At 66.2% G+C, this 13788-nt stretch overlaps 1 long non-coding RNA gene across 1 annotated transcript in view; it reads left to right on the forward strand.

Annotated features, from left to right (window-relative positions):
• The window catches only part of LOC138467139 (uncharacterized), a 214164-nt gene that overhangs the window by 173242 nt on the left and 27134 nt on the right, over nucleotides 1–13788 (forward strand). The gene's annotated exons all lie outside the window — the stretch shown is intronic.

Raw genomic sequence — 13788 nt, forward strand, 5'->3', positions numbered from 1 at the left:
ACCCTCCACCAGGCCCCCACTCATGTCTCCCACCACCCGCACCCCCCTGCCACCATGGACAGCCTCCACCAGGCCCCCACCCATGGCTCCCACCACCCCCACCCCCCAGCAGTGCAGGGGCACCCTCCACCAGGCCCCCACCCATGTCTCCCACCACCCCCACCCCCCAGCAGTGCAGGGGCAGCCTCCACCAGGCCCCCACTCATGTCTACCACCACCCCCACCCCCCAGCCACCAGGGGCACCCTCCACCAGGCCCCCACTCATGTCTCCCACCACCCCCACCCCCCTGCCACCATGGGCAGCCTCCACCAGGCCCCCACTCATGTCTCCCACCACCCCCACCCTCCTGCCACCATGGGCAGCCTCCACCAGGGCCCCACCCATGTCTCCCACCACCCCCCAGCAGTGCAGGGGCAGCCTCCACCAGGCCCCCACCCATGTCTCCCACCACCCCCACCCCCCAGCAGTGCAGGGGCACCCTCCACCAGGCCCCCAATCATGTCTCCCACCACCCCCACCCCCCAGCAGTGCAGGGGCAGCCTCCACCAGGCCCCCACTCATGTCTCCCACCACCCCCACCCCCTGCCACCATGGGCAGCCTCCACCAGGCCCCCACCCATGTCTCCCACCACCCCCACCCCCCAGCAGTGCAGGGGCAACCTCCACCAGGCCCCCACACATGTCTCCCACCACCCCCACCCCCCTGCCACCATGGGCAGCCTCCACCAGGCCCCCACCCATGTCTCCCACCACCCCCACCCCCCAGCAGTGCAGGGGGACCCTCCACCAGGCCCCCACTCATGTCTCCCACCACCCCCACCCCCCAGCAGTGCAGGGGCAGCCTCCACCAGGCCCCCACTCATGTCTACCACCACCCCCACCCCCCAGCCACCAGGGGCATCCTCCACCAGGCCCCCACTCATGTCTCCCACCACCCCCACCCCCTGCCACCATGGGCAGCCTCCACCAGGCCCCCACTCATGTCTCCCACCACCCCCACCCCCCTGCCACCATGGGCAGCCTCCACCAGGCCCCCACCCATGTCTCCCACCACCCCCACCCCCCAGCAGTGCAGGGGCAGCCTCCACCAGGCCCCCACCCATGTCTCCCACCACCCCCACCCCCCAGCAGTGCAGGGGCAGCCTCCACCAGGCCCCCTCTCATGTCTCCCACCACCCCCACCCCCCAGCAGTGCAGGGGCACCCTCCACCAGGCCCCCACTCATGTCTCCCACCACCCCCACCCGCCAGCAGTGCAGGGGCAGCCTCCACCAGGCCCCCACTCATGTCTCCCACCACCCCCACCCCCCTGCCACCATGGGCAGCCTCCACCAGGCCCCCACTCATGTCTCCCACCACCCCCACCCTCCTGCCACCATGGGCAGCCTCCACCAGGGCCCCACCCATGTCTCCCACCACCCCCACCCCCCAGCAGTGCAGGGGCAGCCTCCACCAGGCCCCCACCCATGTCTCCCACCACCCCCACCCCCCAGCAGTGCAGGGGCACCATCCACCAGGCGCCCACTCACGTCTCCCACCACCCCCACCCCCCAGCAGTGCAGGGGCAGCCTCCACCAGGCCCCCACTCATGTCTCCCACCACCCCACCCCCCTGCCACCATGGGCAGCCTCCACCAGGCCCCCACCCATGTCTCCCACCACCCCCACCCCCCAGCAGTGCAGGGGCACCCTCCACCAGGCCCCCACTCATGTCTCCCACCACCCCCACCCCCCAGCAGTGCAGGGGCAGCCTCCACCTGGCCCCCACTCATGTTTCCCACCACCCCCACCCCCCAGCAGTGCAGGGGCAGCCTCCACCAGGCCCCCACTCATGTCTCCCACCACCCCCACCCCCCTGCCACCATGGGCAGCCTCCACCAGGCCCCCACCCATGTCTCCCACCACCCCCACCCCCCAGCAGTGCAGGGGCACCCTCCACCAGGCCCCCACTCATGTCTCCCACCACCCCCACCCCCCTGCCACCATGGGCAGCCTCCACCAGGCCCCCACCCATGTCTCCACCACCCCCACCCCCCAGCAGTGCAGGGGCACCCTCCACCAGGCCCCCACTCATGTCTCCCACCACCCCCACCCCCCAGCAGTGCAGGGGCAGCCTCCACCAGGCCCCCACTCATGTCTACCACCACCCCCACCCCCCAGCCACCAGGGGCACCCTCCACCAGGCCCCCACTCATGTCTCCCACCACCCCCACCCCCTGCCACCATGGGCAGCCTCCACCAGGCCCCCACTCATGTCTCCCACCACCCCCACCCCCCTGCCACCATGGGCAGCCTCCACCAGGCCCCCACCCATGTCTCCCACCACCCCCACCCCCCAGCAGTGCAGGGGCAGCCTCCACCAGGCCCCCACCCATGTCTCCCACCACCCCCACCCCCCAGCAGTGCAGGGGCACCCTCCACCAGGCCCCCACTCATGTCTCCCACCACCCCCACCCCCCAGCAGTGCAGGGGCAGCCTCCACCAGGCCCCCACTCATGTCTCCCACCACCCCCACCCCCCAGCAGTGCAGGGGCAGCCTCCACCAGGCCCCCACTCATGTCTACCACCACCCCCACCCCCCTGCCACCATGGGCAGCCTCCACCAGGCCCCCACCCATGTCTCCCACCACCCCCACCCCCCAGCAGTGCAGGGGCACCCTCCACCAGGCCCCCACTCATGTCTCCCAACACCCCCACCCCCCAGCAGTGCAGGGGCAGCCTCCACCAGGCCCCCACTCATGTCTATCACCACCCCCACCCCCCAGCCACCAGGGGCACCCTCCACCAGGCCCCCACTCATGTCTCCCACCACCCCCACCCCCCTGCCACCATGGGCAGCCTCCACCAGGCCCCCACTCATGTCTCCCACCACCCCCACCCCCCTGCCACCATGGGCAGCCTCCACCAGGCCCCCACTCATGTCTCCCACCACCCCCACCCCCCAGCAGTGCAGGGGCAGCCTCCACCAGGCCCCCACCCATGTCTCCCACCACCCCCACCCCCCAGCAGTGCAGGCTCACCCTCCACAAGGCCCCCACTCATGTCTCCCACCACCCCCACCCCCCAGCAGTGCAGGGGCAGCCTCCACCTGGCCCCCACTCATGTCTCCCACCACCCCCACCCCCCTGCCACCATGGGCAGCCTCCACCAGGCCCCCACCCATGGCTCCCACCACCCCCACCCCCCAGCAGTGCAGGGGCACCCTCCACCAGGCCCCCACTCATGTCTCCCACCACCCCCACCCCCCAGCAGTGCAGGGGCAGCCTCCACCAGGCCCCCACTCATGTCTACCACCACCCCCACCCCCCAGCCACCAGGGGCACCCTCCACCAGGCCCCCACTCATGTCTCCCACCACCCCCACCCCCCTGCCACCATGGGCTGCCTCCACCAGGCCCCCACTCATGTCTCCCACCACCCCCACACCCCTGCCACCATGGGCAGCCTCCACCAGACCCCCACCCATGTCTCCCACCACCCCCACCCCCCAGCAGTGCAGGGGCAGCCTCCACCAGGCCCCCACCCATGTCTCCCACCACCCCCACCCCCCAGCATTGCAGGCTCACCCTCCACCAGGCCCCCACTCATGTCTCCCACCACCCCCACCCCCCAGCAGTGCAGGGGCAGCCTCCACCAGGCCCCCACTCATGTCTCCCACCACCCCCACCCCCCTGCAGTGCAGGGGCAGCCTCCACCAGGCCCCCACTCATGTCTCCCACCACCCCCACCCCCTGCCACCATGGGCAGCCTCCACCAGGCCCCCACCCATGTCTCCCACCACCCCCACCCCCCAGCAGTGCAGGGGCACCCTCCACCAGGCAACCACTCATGTCTCCCACCACCCCCACCCCCCAGCAGTGCAGGGGCAGCCTCCACCAGGCCCCCACTCATGTCTACCACCACCCCCACCCCCTGCCACCAGGGGCACCCTCCACCAGGCCCCCACTCATGTCTCCCACCACCCCCACCCCCCTGCCACCATGGGCAGCCTCCACCAGGCCCCCACCCATGTCTCCCACCATCCCCACCCCCCAGCAGTGCAGGGGCAGCCTCCACCAGGCCCCCACCCATTTCTCCCACCACCCCCACCACCCAGGAGTGCAGGGGCACCCTCCACCAGGCCCCCACTCATGTCTCCCACCACCCCAATCCCCCAGCAGTGCAGGGGCAGCCTCCACCAGGCCCCCACTCATGTCTCCCACCACCCCCACCCCCTGCCACCATGGGCAGCCTCCACCAGGCCCCCACCCATGTCTCCCACCACCCCCACCCCCCAGCAGTGCAGGGGCACCCTCCACCAGGCCCCCACTCATGTCTCCCACCACCCCCACCCCACTGCCACCATGGACAGCCTCACCCAGGCCCCCACCCATGTCTCCCACAACCCCCACCCCCCAGCAGTGCAGGGGCACCCTCCACCAGGCCCCCACTCATGTCTCCCACCCCCCCTCCCCCCAGCAGTGCAGGGGCAGCCTCCACCAGGCCCCCACTCATGTCTACCACCACCCCCACCCCCCAGCCACCAGGGGCACCCTCCACCAGGCCCCCACTCATGTCTCCCACCACCCCCACCCCCCTGCCACCATGGGCAGCCTCCACCAGGCCCCCACTCATGTCTCCCACCACCCCCACCCCCCTGCCACCATGGGCAGCCTCCACCAGGCCCCCACCCATGTCTCCCACCACCCCCACCCCCCAGCAGTGCAGGGGCAGCCTCCACCAGGCCCCCACTCATGTCTACCACCACCCCCACCCCCCAGCCACCATGGGCAGCCTCCACCAGGCCCCCACCCATGTCTCCCACCACCCCCACCCCCCAGCAGTGCAGGGGCAGCCTCCACCAGGCCCCCACTCATGTCTCCCACCACCCACACCCCCCAGCAGTGCAGGGGCAGCCTCCACCAGGCCCCCACTCATGTCTACCACCACCCCCACCCCCCAGCCACCAGGGGCACCCTCCACCAGGCCCCCACTCATGTCTCCCACCACCCCCACCCCCCTGCCACCATGGGCAGCCTCCACCAGGCCCCCACTCATGTCTCCCACCACCCCCACCCCCCTGCCACCATGGGCAGCCTCCACCAGGCCCCCACCCATGTCTCCCACCACCCCCACCCCCAGCAGTGCAGGGGCAGCCTCCACCAGGCCCCCACCCATGTCTCCCACCACCCCCACCCCCCAGCAGTGCAGGGGCACCCTCCACCAGGCCCCCACTCATGTCTCCCACCACCCCCACCCCCCAGCAGTGCAGGGGCAGCCTCCACCAGGCCCCCTCTCATGTCTCCCACCACCCCCACCCCCCAGCAGTGCAGGGGCACCCTCCACCAGGCCCGCACTCATGTCTCCCACCACCCCCACCCCCCTGCCACCATGGGCAGCCTCCACCAGGCCCCCACTCATGTCTCCCACCACCCCCACCCCCCTGCCACCATGGGCAGCCTCCACCAGGCCCCCACCCATGTCTCCCACCACCACCACCCCCCAGCAGTGCAGGGGCAGCCTCCACCAGGCCCCCACTCATGTCTCCCACCACCAACACCCCCTGCCACCATGGGCAGCCGCCACCAGGCCCCCACCCATGTCTCCCACCACCCCCACCCCCCAGCAGTGCAGGGGCACCCTCCACCAGGCCCCCACTCATGTCTCCCACCACCCCCACCCCCCTGCCACCATGGGCAGCCTCCACCAGGCCCCCACCCATGTCTCCCACCACCCCCACCCCCCAGCAGTGCAGGGGCACCCTCCACCAGGCCCCCACTCATGTCTCCCACCACCCCCACCCCCCAGCAGTGCAGGGCAGCCTCCACCAGGCCCCCACTCATGTCTACCACCACCCCCACCCCCCAGCCACCAGGGGCACCCTCCACCAGGCCCCCACTCATGTCTCCCACCACCCCCACCCCCCTGCCACCATGGGCAGCCTCCACCAGGCCCCCACTCATGTCTCCCACCGCCCCCACCCCCCTGCCACCATGGGCAGCCTCCACCAGGCCCCCACCCATGTCTCCCACCACCCCCACCCCCCAGCAGTGCAGGGGCAGCCTCCACCAGGCCCCCACCCATGTCTCCCACCACCCCCACCCCCCAGCAGTGCAGGGGCAGCCTCCACCAGGCCCCCACTCATGTCTCCCACCACCCCCACCCCCCAGCAGTGCAGGGGCAGCCTCCACCAGGCCCCCACTCATGTCTACCACCACCCCCAGCCCCCAGCCACCAGGGGCACCCTCCACCAGGCCCCCACTCATGTCTCCCACCACCCCCACCCCCCTGCCACCATGGACAGCCTCCACCAGGCCCCCACTCATGTCTCCCACCACCCCCACCCCCCTGCCACCATGGGCAGCCTCCACCAGGCCCCCACCCATGTCTCCCACCACCCCCACCCCCCAGCAGTGCAGGGGCAGCCTCCACCAGGCCCCCACCCATGTCTCCCACCACCCCCACCCCCCAGCAGTGCAGGGGCACCCTCCACCAGGCCCCCACTCATGTCTCCCACCACCCTCACCCCCCAGCAGTGCAGGGGCAGCCTCCACCAGGCCCCCCTCATGTCTCTCACCACCCCCACCCCCCAGCAGTGCAGGGGCACCCTCCACCAGGCCCCCACTCATGTCTCCCACCACCCCCACCCCCCTGCCACCATGGGCAGCCTCCACCAGGCCCCCACTCATGTCTCCCACCAACCCCCACCCCCCTGCCACCATTGGCAGCCTCCACCAGGCCCCCACCCATGTCTCCCACCACCACCACCCCCCAGCAGTGCAGGGGCAGCCTCCACCAGGCCCCCACTCATGTCTCCCACCACCCCCACCCCCCTGCCACCATGGGCAGCCTCCACCAGGCCCCCACCCATGTCTCCCACCACCCCCATCCCCCAGCAGTGCAGGGGCAGCCTCCACCAGGCCCCCACCCATGTCTCCCACCACCCCCACCCCCCAGCAGTGCAGGGGCACCCTCCACCAGGCCCCCACTCATGTCTCCCACCACCCCCACCCCCAGCAGTGCAGGGGCACCCTCCACCAGGCCCCCACTCATGTCTCCCACCACCCCCACCCCCCAGCAGTGCAGGGGCAGCCTCCACCAGGCCCCCACTCATGTCTCCCACCACCGCCACCCCCCTGCCACCATGGGCAGCCTCCACCAGGCCCCCACCCATGTCTACCACCACCCCCACCCCCCAGCAGTGCAGGGGCACCCTCCACCAGGCCCCCACTCATGTCTCCCACCACCCCCACCCCCCAGCAGTGCAGGGGCAGCCTCCACCAGGCCCCCACTCATGTCTCCCACCACCCCCACCCCCCAGCCACCAGGGGCACCCTCCACCAAGCCCCCACTCATGTCTCCCACCACCCCACCCCCCTGCCACCATGGGCAGCCCCCACCAGGCCCCCACCCATGTCTCCCACCACCCCCACCCCCCAGCCACCAGGGGCACCCTCCACCAGGTCCTCACAATCCCCAATCATGTGCGTAATGGTCAGCCTCCACAGCCAAAAAGCCCTACCAAGTAACCCATTCACCCACATGGAAATGGAAATCACATGTTACACCCCCAATGTACATGAAGCCAATGAACCCATGTCCGTCACACACAATGGTTGCAATTGAATGGGAAAACACCCAACATGACATGCATGAAACCAATGAGATGATACCACACAGTGAAGTATGAAAACAAAATTGTATTGAAAAAAATAAAGAATGCTAAAGAAAGGAAACAAACTACAATGGGAATGAGAAAAAAAAACATGCATGTCCGTATAAAAAACTACCAAGGGTCCATGAGCCCAACTGAACAAAGGAAACCTACTAAAAAACCTAACTAAAAATCAACTATATACAAAAAGTGGAGCAGTGTCCGTCGACTCCAAATCATAATAAGAAACAAAGGAAACCTAAAACTAAAGAACTATATACAAAGGCGGCGGGCAAGTCCAGCGGCTCACTCCGTGGTGTCCCGGGCCAGGGCCTGATCGAACTCCTGTTCGATGTCCCGGAGGCGGTCCAGTTCCATGGCCCCGAGGGTCCGCAGGGACGACGCCGTGTCCTCCTCCAACCCCCAGTGGATTGCCTCGAGGCACTTGGCCCGCATCAGGGCCCTCCGCATGGAGTTCTCTGCCCTGACCATTGTGAGCCGCGCCTCTTCCGCCCGCCGCCGCTCCGCACCTATGGCGTGGCCCAACCGCTGCCACACGGAAGACACTCTCTGTCCAGGGTCCCCCTGCCCTCCGGCCGATGCCTGCCCCTCCGATGTCGAAAGCCCCGAGCCTTCATGTCTCCCACCATGTTGCTGCTGCTGCTCTGCCTCTGCCCGTGCACTGCCTCCTGCTGCCTGCACATCCTCCGCCGGCTGGGGTGCAGTTGTTGATGTGGCCACCCCTGCTGGACCTCCGACTCCCGACTGTGGCAGGGATGCCTCCTCCACCAGCCTGGCCGCACCGTCAGAGGCAGCACCACAGGGCACCCAGGGACTGATGGGTGGGAAGATGGCACAGAGGAGGACTGGCGCGTAGGGGGTCCAGTTGAGGAGGGGGTCGGAGCAAGCCCCATCAGACGGAGGAATCCGGCCTGGGTGACCTGTCCCAGTCCTGCAGCCTCAGGCAGTGCCGGTACAGCAAGGCGCAGTTCGCCTTGCCCCAGACAGGTGTGGTGCCCGCCCACGTGGTGGCCGTACGCCACCTGGCAATACCGCATGGGAGCAATCCATTTATGGTATGGCAACACAACAGGCAGCATCATCCGAGATGATGGCTCAGGCCATGGATAGGGTGGCCACTTCCATTGTCCCCCCTGACATGGTTGGGGGCCTGGTGGAGGCTGCCCCTGCACTGCTGGGGGGTGGGGGTGGTGGGAGACATGAGTGGGGGCCTGGTGGAGGCTGCCCCTGCACTGCTGGGGGGTGGGGGTGGTGGGAGACATGAGTGGGTGCCTGGTGGGGGCTGCCCATGGTGGCAGGGGGGTGGGGGTGGTGGGAGACATGGGTGGGGGCCTGGTGGAGGCTGCCCCTGCACTGCTGGGGGGTGGGGGTGGTGGGAGACATGAGTGGGGGCCTGGTGGAGGCTGCCCCTGCACTGCTGGGGGGTGGGGGTGGTGGGAGACATGAGTGGGTGCCTGGTGGGGGCTGCCCATGGTGGCAGGGGGGTGGGGGTGGTGGGAGACATGAGTGGGGGCCTGGTGGAGGCTGCCCCTGGTGGCTGGGGGGTGGGGGTGGTGGGAGACATGAGTGGGGGCCTGGTGGAGGGTGCCCCTGCACTGCTGGGGGGTGGGGGTGGTGGGAGACATGGGTGGGGGCCTGGTGGAGGCTGCCCATGGTGGCTGGGGGGTGGGGGTGGTGGGAGACATGGGTGGGGGCCTGGTGGAGGCTGCCCCTGCACTGCTGGGGGGTGGGGGTGGTGGGAGACATGAGTGAGGGCCTGGTGGAGGGTGCCCCTGGTGGCTGGGGGGTGGGGGCGGGTGGGAGACATGGGTGGGGGCCTGGTGGAGGCTGCCCCTGGTGGCTGGGGGGTGGGGGTGGTGGGAGACATGGGTGGGGGCCTGGTGGGGGCTGCCCATGGTGGCAGGGGGGTGGGGGTGGTGGGAGACATGAGTGGGGGCCTGGTGGAGGGTGCCCCTGGTGGCTGGGGGGTGGGGGTGGTGGGAGACATGGGTGGAGGCCTGGTGGGGGCTGCCCATGGTGGCAGGGGGGTGGGGGTGGAGGGAGACATGAGTGGGGGCCTGGTGGAGGCTGCCCCTGCACTGCTGGGGGGTGGGGGTGGTGGGAGACATGAGTGGGGGCCTGGTCGGGGCTGCCCATGGTGGCAGGGGGGTGGGGGTGGTGGGAGACATGAGTGGGGGCCTGGTGGAGGGTGCCCCTGGTGGCCTGGGGGTGGGGGTGGTGGGAGACATGGGTGGGGGCCTGGTGGAGGCTGCCCCTGCACTGCTGGGGGGTGGGGGTGGTGGGAGACATGAGTGGGGGCCTGGTGGAGGGTGCCCCCGGTGGCTGGGGGGTGGGGCTGGTGGGAGACATGAGTGGGGGCCTGGTGGAGGGTGCCCCTGCACTACTGGGGGGTGGGGGTGGTAGGAGACATGGGTGGGGGCCTGGTGGAGGCTGCCCCTGGTGGCTGGGGGGCGGGGGTGGTGGGAGACATGAGTGGGGGCCTGGTGGAGGGTGCCCCTGCACTGCTGGGGGGTGGGGGTGGTGGGAGACATGGGTGGGGGCCTGGTGGAGGCTGCCCATGGTGGCAGGGGGGTGGGGGTGGTGGGAGACATGAGTGGGGGCCTGGTGGAGGGTGCCCCTGGTGGCTGGGGGTGGGGGTGGTGGGAGACATGGGTGGGGGCCTGGTGCAGGCTGCCCCTGCACTGCTGGGGGGTGGGGGTGGTGGGAGACATGAGTGGGGGCCTGGTGGAGGGTGCCCCTGGTGGCTGGGGGGTGGGGGGGGTGGGAGACATGGGTGGGGGCCTGGTGGAGGCTGCCCCTGGTGGCTGGGGGGTGGGGGTGGTGGGAGACATGGGTGGGGGCCTGGTGGGGGCTGCCCATGGTGGCAGGGGGGTGGGGGTGGTGGGAGACATGGGTGGGGGCCTGGTGGAGGCTGCCCCTGCACTGCTGGGGGGTGGGGGTGGTGGGAGACATGAGTGGTGGCCTGGTGGGGGCTGCCCGTGGTGGCAGGGGGGGTGGGGGTGGTGGGCGACATGAGTGGGGGCCTGGTGGAGGGTGCCCCTGGTGGCTGGGGGGTGGGGGTGGTGGGAGACATGGGTGGGGGCCTGGTGGAGGGTGCCCCTTCACTGCTGGGGGGTGGAGGCGGTGGGAGACATGAGTGGGTGCCTAGTGGAGGCTGCCCCTGCACTGCTGGGGGGTGGGGGTGGTGGGAGACATGAGTGGGGCCCTGGTGGAGGCTGCCCCTGCACTGCTGGGGGGTGGGGGTGGTGGGAGACATGAGTGGGGGCCTGGTGGAGGGTGCCCCTGCACTGCTGGGGGGTGGGGGTGGTGGGAGACATGGGTGGGGGCCTGGTGGGGGCTGCCCATGGTGGCAGGGGGGTGGGGGTGGTGGGAGACATGAGTGGGGGCCTGGTGGTGGGTGCCCCTGGTGGGTGGGGGACATGCATTGTTGATCAGTAGTGCAAGGTGACATGTGGGTTGGCTGGGGGGCATGCCCATGGTGGATGGGCTGCCTGCGGGACATGAGCAGGGGTGCAGGGTAGTCCCCCGTGGTGTGGGCTGCCTGCAGGGGCCATGGAGGTTGTGGAGCATACACCTGGGAGGACCCACACGGCCAATTGATGTGTGCTACTCCCCAGAACCCCTGAAATACACATACCCTGCTGAAATCGCGTGCGGAACTTCCCGCGCACCCCTGAAATACACGTACCCTGCTCGCACTGGGCCAATCGCGTGTGGAACTTCCCGCGCACCCCTGCAATACACGTACCCTGATGAAATCGCGTGTGGAACTTCCCGCGCACCCCTGAAATACACATACTCTGCTGAAATCGCGTGTGGAAATTCCTGCGCACCCCTGAAATACACGTACCCTGCTCGCACTGGGCCAATCGCGTGTGGAACTTCCCGCGCACCCCTGAAATACACGTACCCTGATGAAATCGAGTTTGGAACTTCCCGCGCACCCCTGAAATACACATACCCTGCTGAAATCGCGTGTGGAAATTCCCGCGCACCCCTGAAATACACGTACCCTGCTCGCACTGGGCCAATCCCGTGTGGTACTTCCCGCGCACCCCTGAAATACACGTACCCTGATGAAATTGCGTGTGGAACATCCGGCACACCCCTGAAATACACATACCCTGCTGAAATCGCGTGTGGAACTTCCCGCGCACCCCTGAAATACACGTACCCTGCTCGCACTGGGCCAATCGCGTGTGGAACTTCCCGCGCACCCCTGAAATACACGTACCCTGATGAAATCGCGTGTGGAACTTCCTGCGCACCCATGAAATACACATACCCTGCTGAAATCGCGTGTGGAACTTCCCGCGCACACCTGAAATCCACATACACGGCCAAATCGCGTGTGGAACTTCCCGCGCACCCCTGAAATCCACGTACCCGGCCAAATCGTGTGTGAGACTTCCCGCGCACCCCGGTATACACGCACACGTATTTTTTGTCAGCGGGTGTCTGTGTTTGTGGGTACCCCTTTGCACGTCATTTGTCCTGGAGGGCCACAGTATTGGGCATTCATCATGGCAGTATATAGGTGCTATTTGTTGGCGCACCTTTTGGCGCACATTTCTTACAGCCGCAGAGACGCTACTGCCTGCTTTCTTGTGGCGGTCGTGTTTGTGCCTGTTCGCTGGTTTGAGCGTGCGCTTTTTTGCCCTATTCTATTCCATGAATACGTGTTGTAGGCGAGCGTGTGGGCGTTCCGCGCACTTGTGCCCTGTACTTCCCCCGTGATGCCCACGTTTTGGCAAGTTGTTCCCCATTCCGAGTGTTACGCCCGTATTCCGCCTACTTTTGTTGCGTGCGCCGCGCTATGTGCGATTTTCGCTGTGGCCTGTGCGATTTTCGCTGTGACTTGCCGCACGCAGTTAGATGGCCTGTGCGCCAACGTGCGCCGCGCACTTTTTTATCGCACATCCGCTGGTTTTCTCGCGCACAGCCTTCCATGAATCGATGTGCGCTGCTTTTCGTGCGATTTTCGCACTTGCACTGCGATTTTCGCTATTCCACTGCGATTCACACGTTTTTGCCCACTTACGCCGCGCTAATTATTCCATGAATCGGCCTGTAGATTTGTAGACTTATCCTTCAATTAAGTTCTTACAATAATTCCCTTAGGTTCAAGTCACATCATATGAAACATATACAAAGCAGAAGACACAGGCTTGAAAGAAAGTAATCCTTTCTGTGCATGAAGATACTCATTAGGATTATCAGCACTTTCTCATACTGTACTTTCCTGTATATAACCATATTTGTATACATTGTACTCACACTTCTTTCCTTAGAGTCTAGTCACATCATGTGATACACATACATACAGTAAGTCGCAGCTTTGAAACAGAGCAATCATTTCTCTGCATATATTCATATTTGTATGCGTTGTTGTCTCTTTGTGTTTTGTCTGTAATAATGCAATTATGTATTAAGTGAGTTGTATTAGCTACTTATTACATGTTTCACACTACACAAAACTCTAATAAAAAAGCAGATATTCATTTCACTATTCAACATGGCAAGATTATGAATATTGCACCTTGCCCTAGTCCACATCTATATTACCACTCTCCTCCTCCCACTACTACTCAAACACCCTCCTTTCACTGAGTCTCATTATATTCACACACCCCATACACTAAATTACCTAACGATTTGGCCCACTATCATGCAAATTCACACTGCAGTATCCTTACATTCACAACACAAATATCATTCTCCTTCTACTCCTCTCTTTCACCCGTTAATGTTGTCACTCCTCCCGCTCCACGGCTCCCAATCTCTACTACTACTCTCCTCTCCACTACTAATCTCCTCCACCCACTACTATTCTTCTCCTTCCACTACTACTTTCCTCCAAACGTACTGCTCTTCTCCCCCACTGCTACTCTTTTCCTTCTACTACTACTTACACACTACTTATATCCAGTAACATTTGTTTCACAGTCACTCCTTACACTGCTTTATCTACCCACTTGCTCCACAATCATGCACACACACACTGCAATATTCTTGCACTCACTACACCAATGCCTTACCTGATCCATGAATCTCCTACACAAGCCTCCACTTTCACCTTCTTCCTGATGGTTTCTTGGTCTCCCTCCTTCTCCTCCTCTGACCTCTTCAAAACAA

The sequence above is a fragment of the Ambystoma mexicanum genome, chromosome 4q, assembly GCF_040938575.1.
Source record: "Ambystoma mexicanum isolate Mex_15411 chromosome 4q, UKY_AmexF1_1, whole genome shotgun sequence".
Taxonomy (NCBI): domain Eukaryota; kingdom Metazoa; phylum Chordata; class Amphibia; order Caudata; family Ambystomatidae; genus Ambystoma; species Ambystoma mexicanum.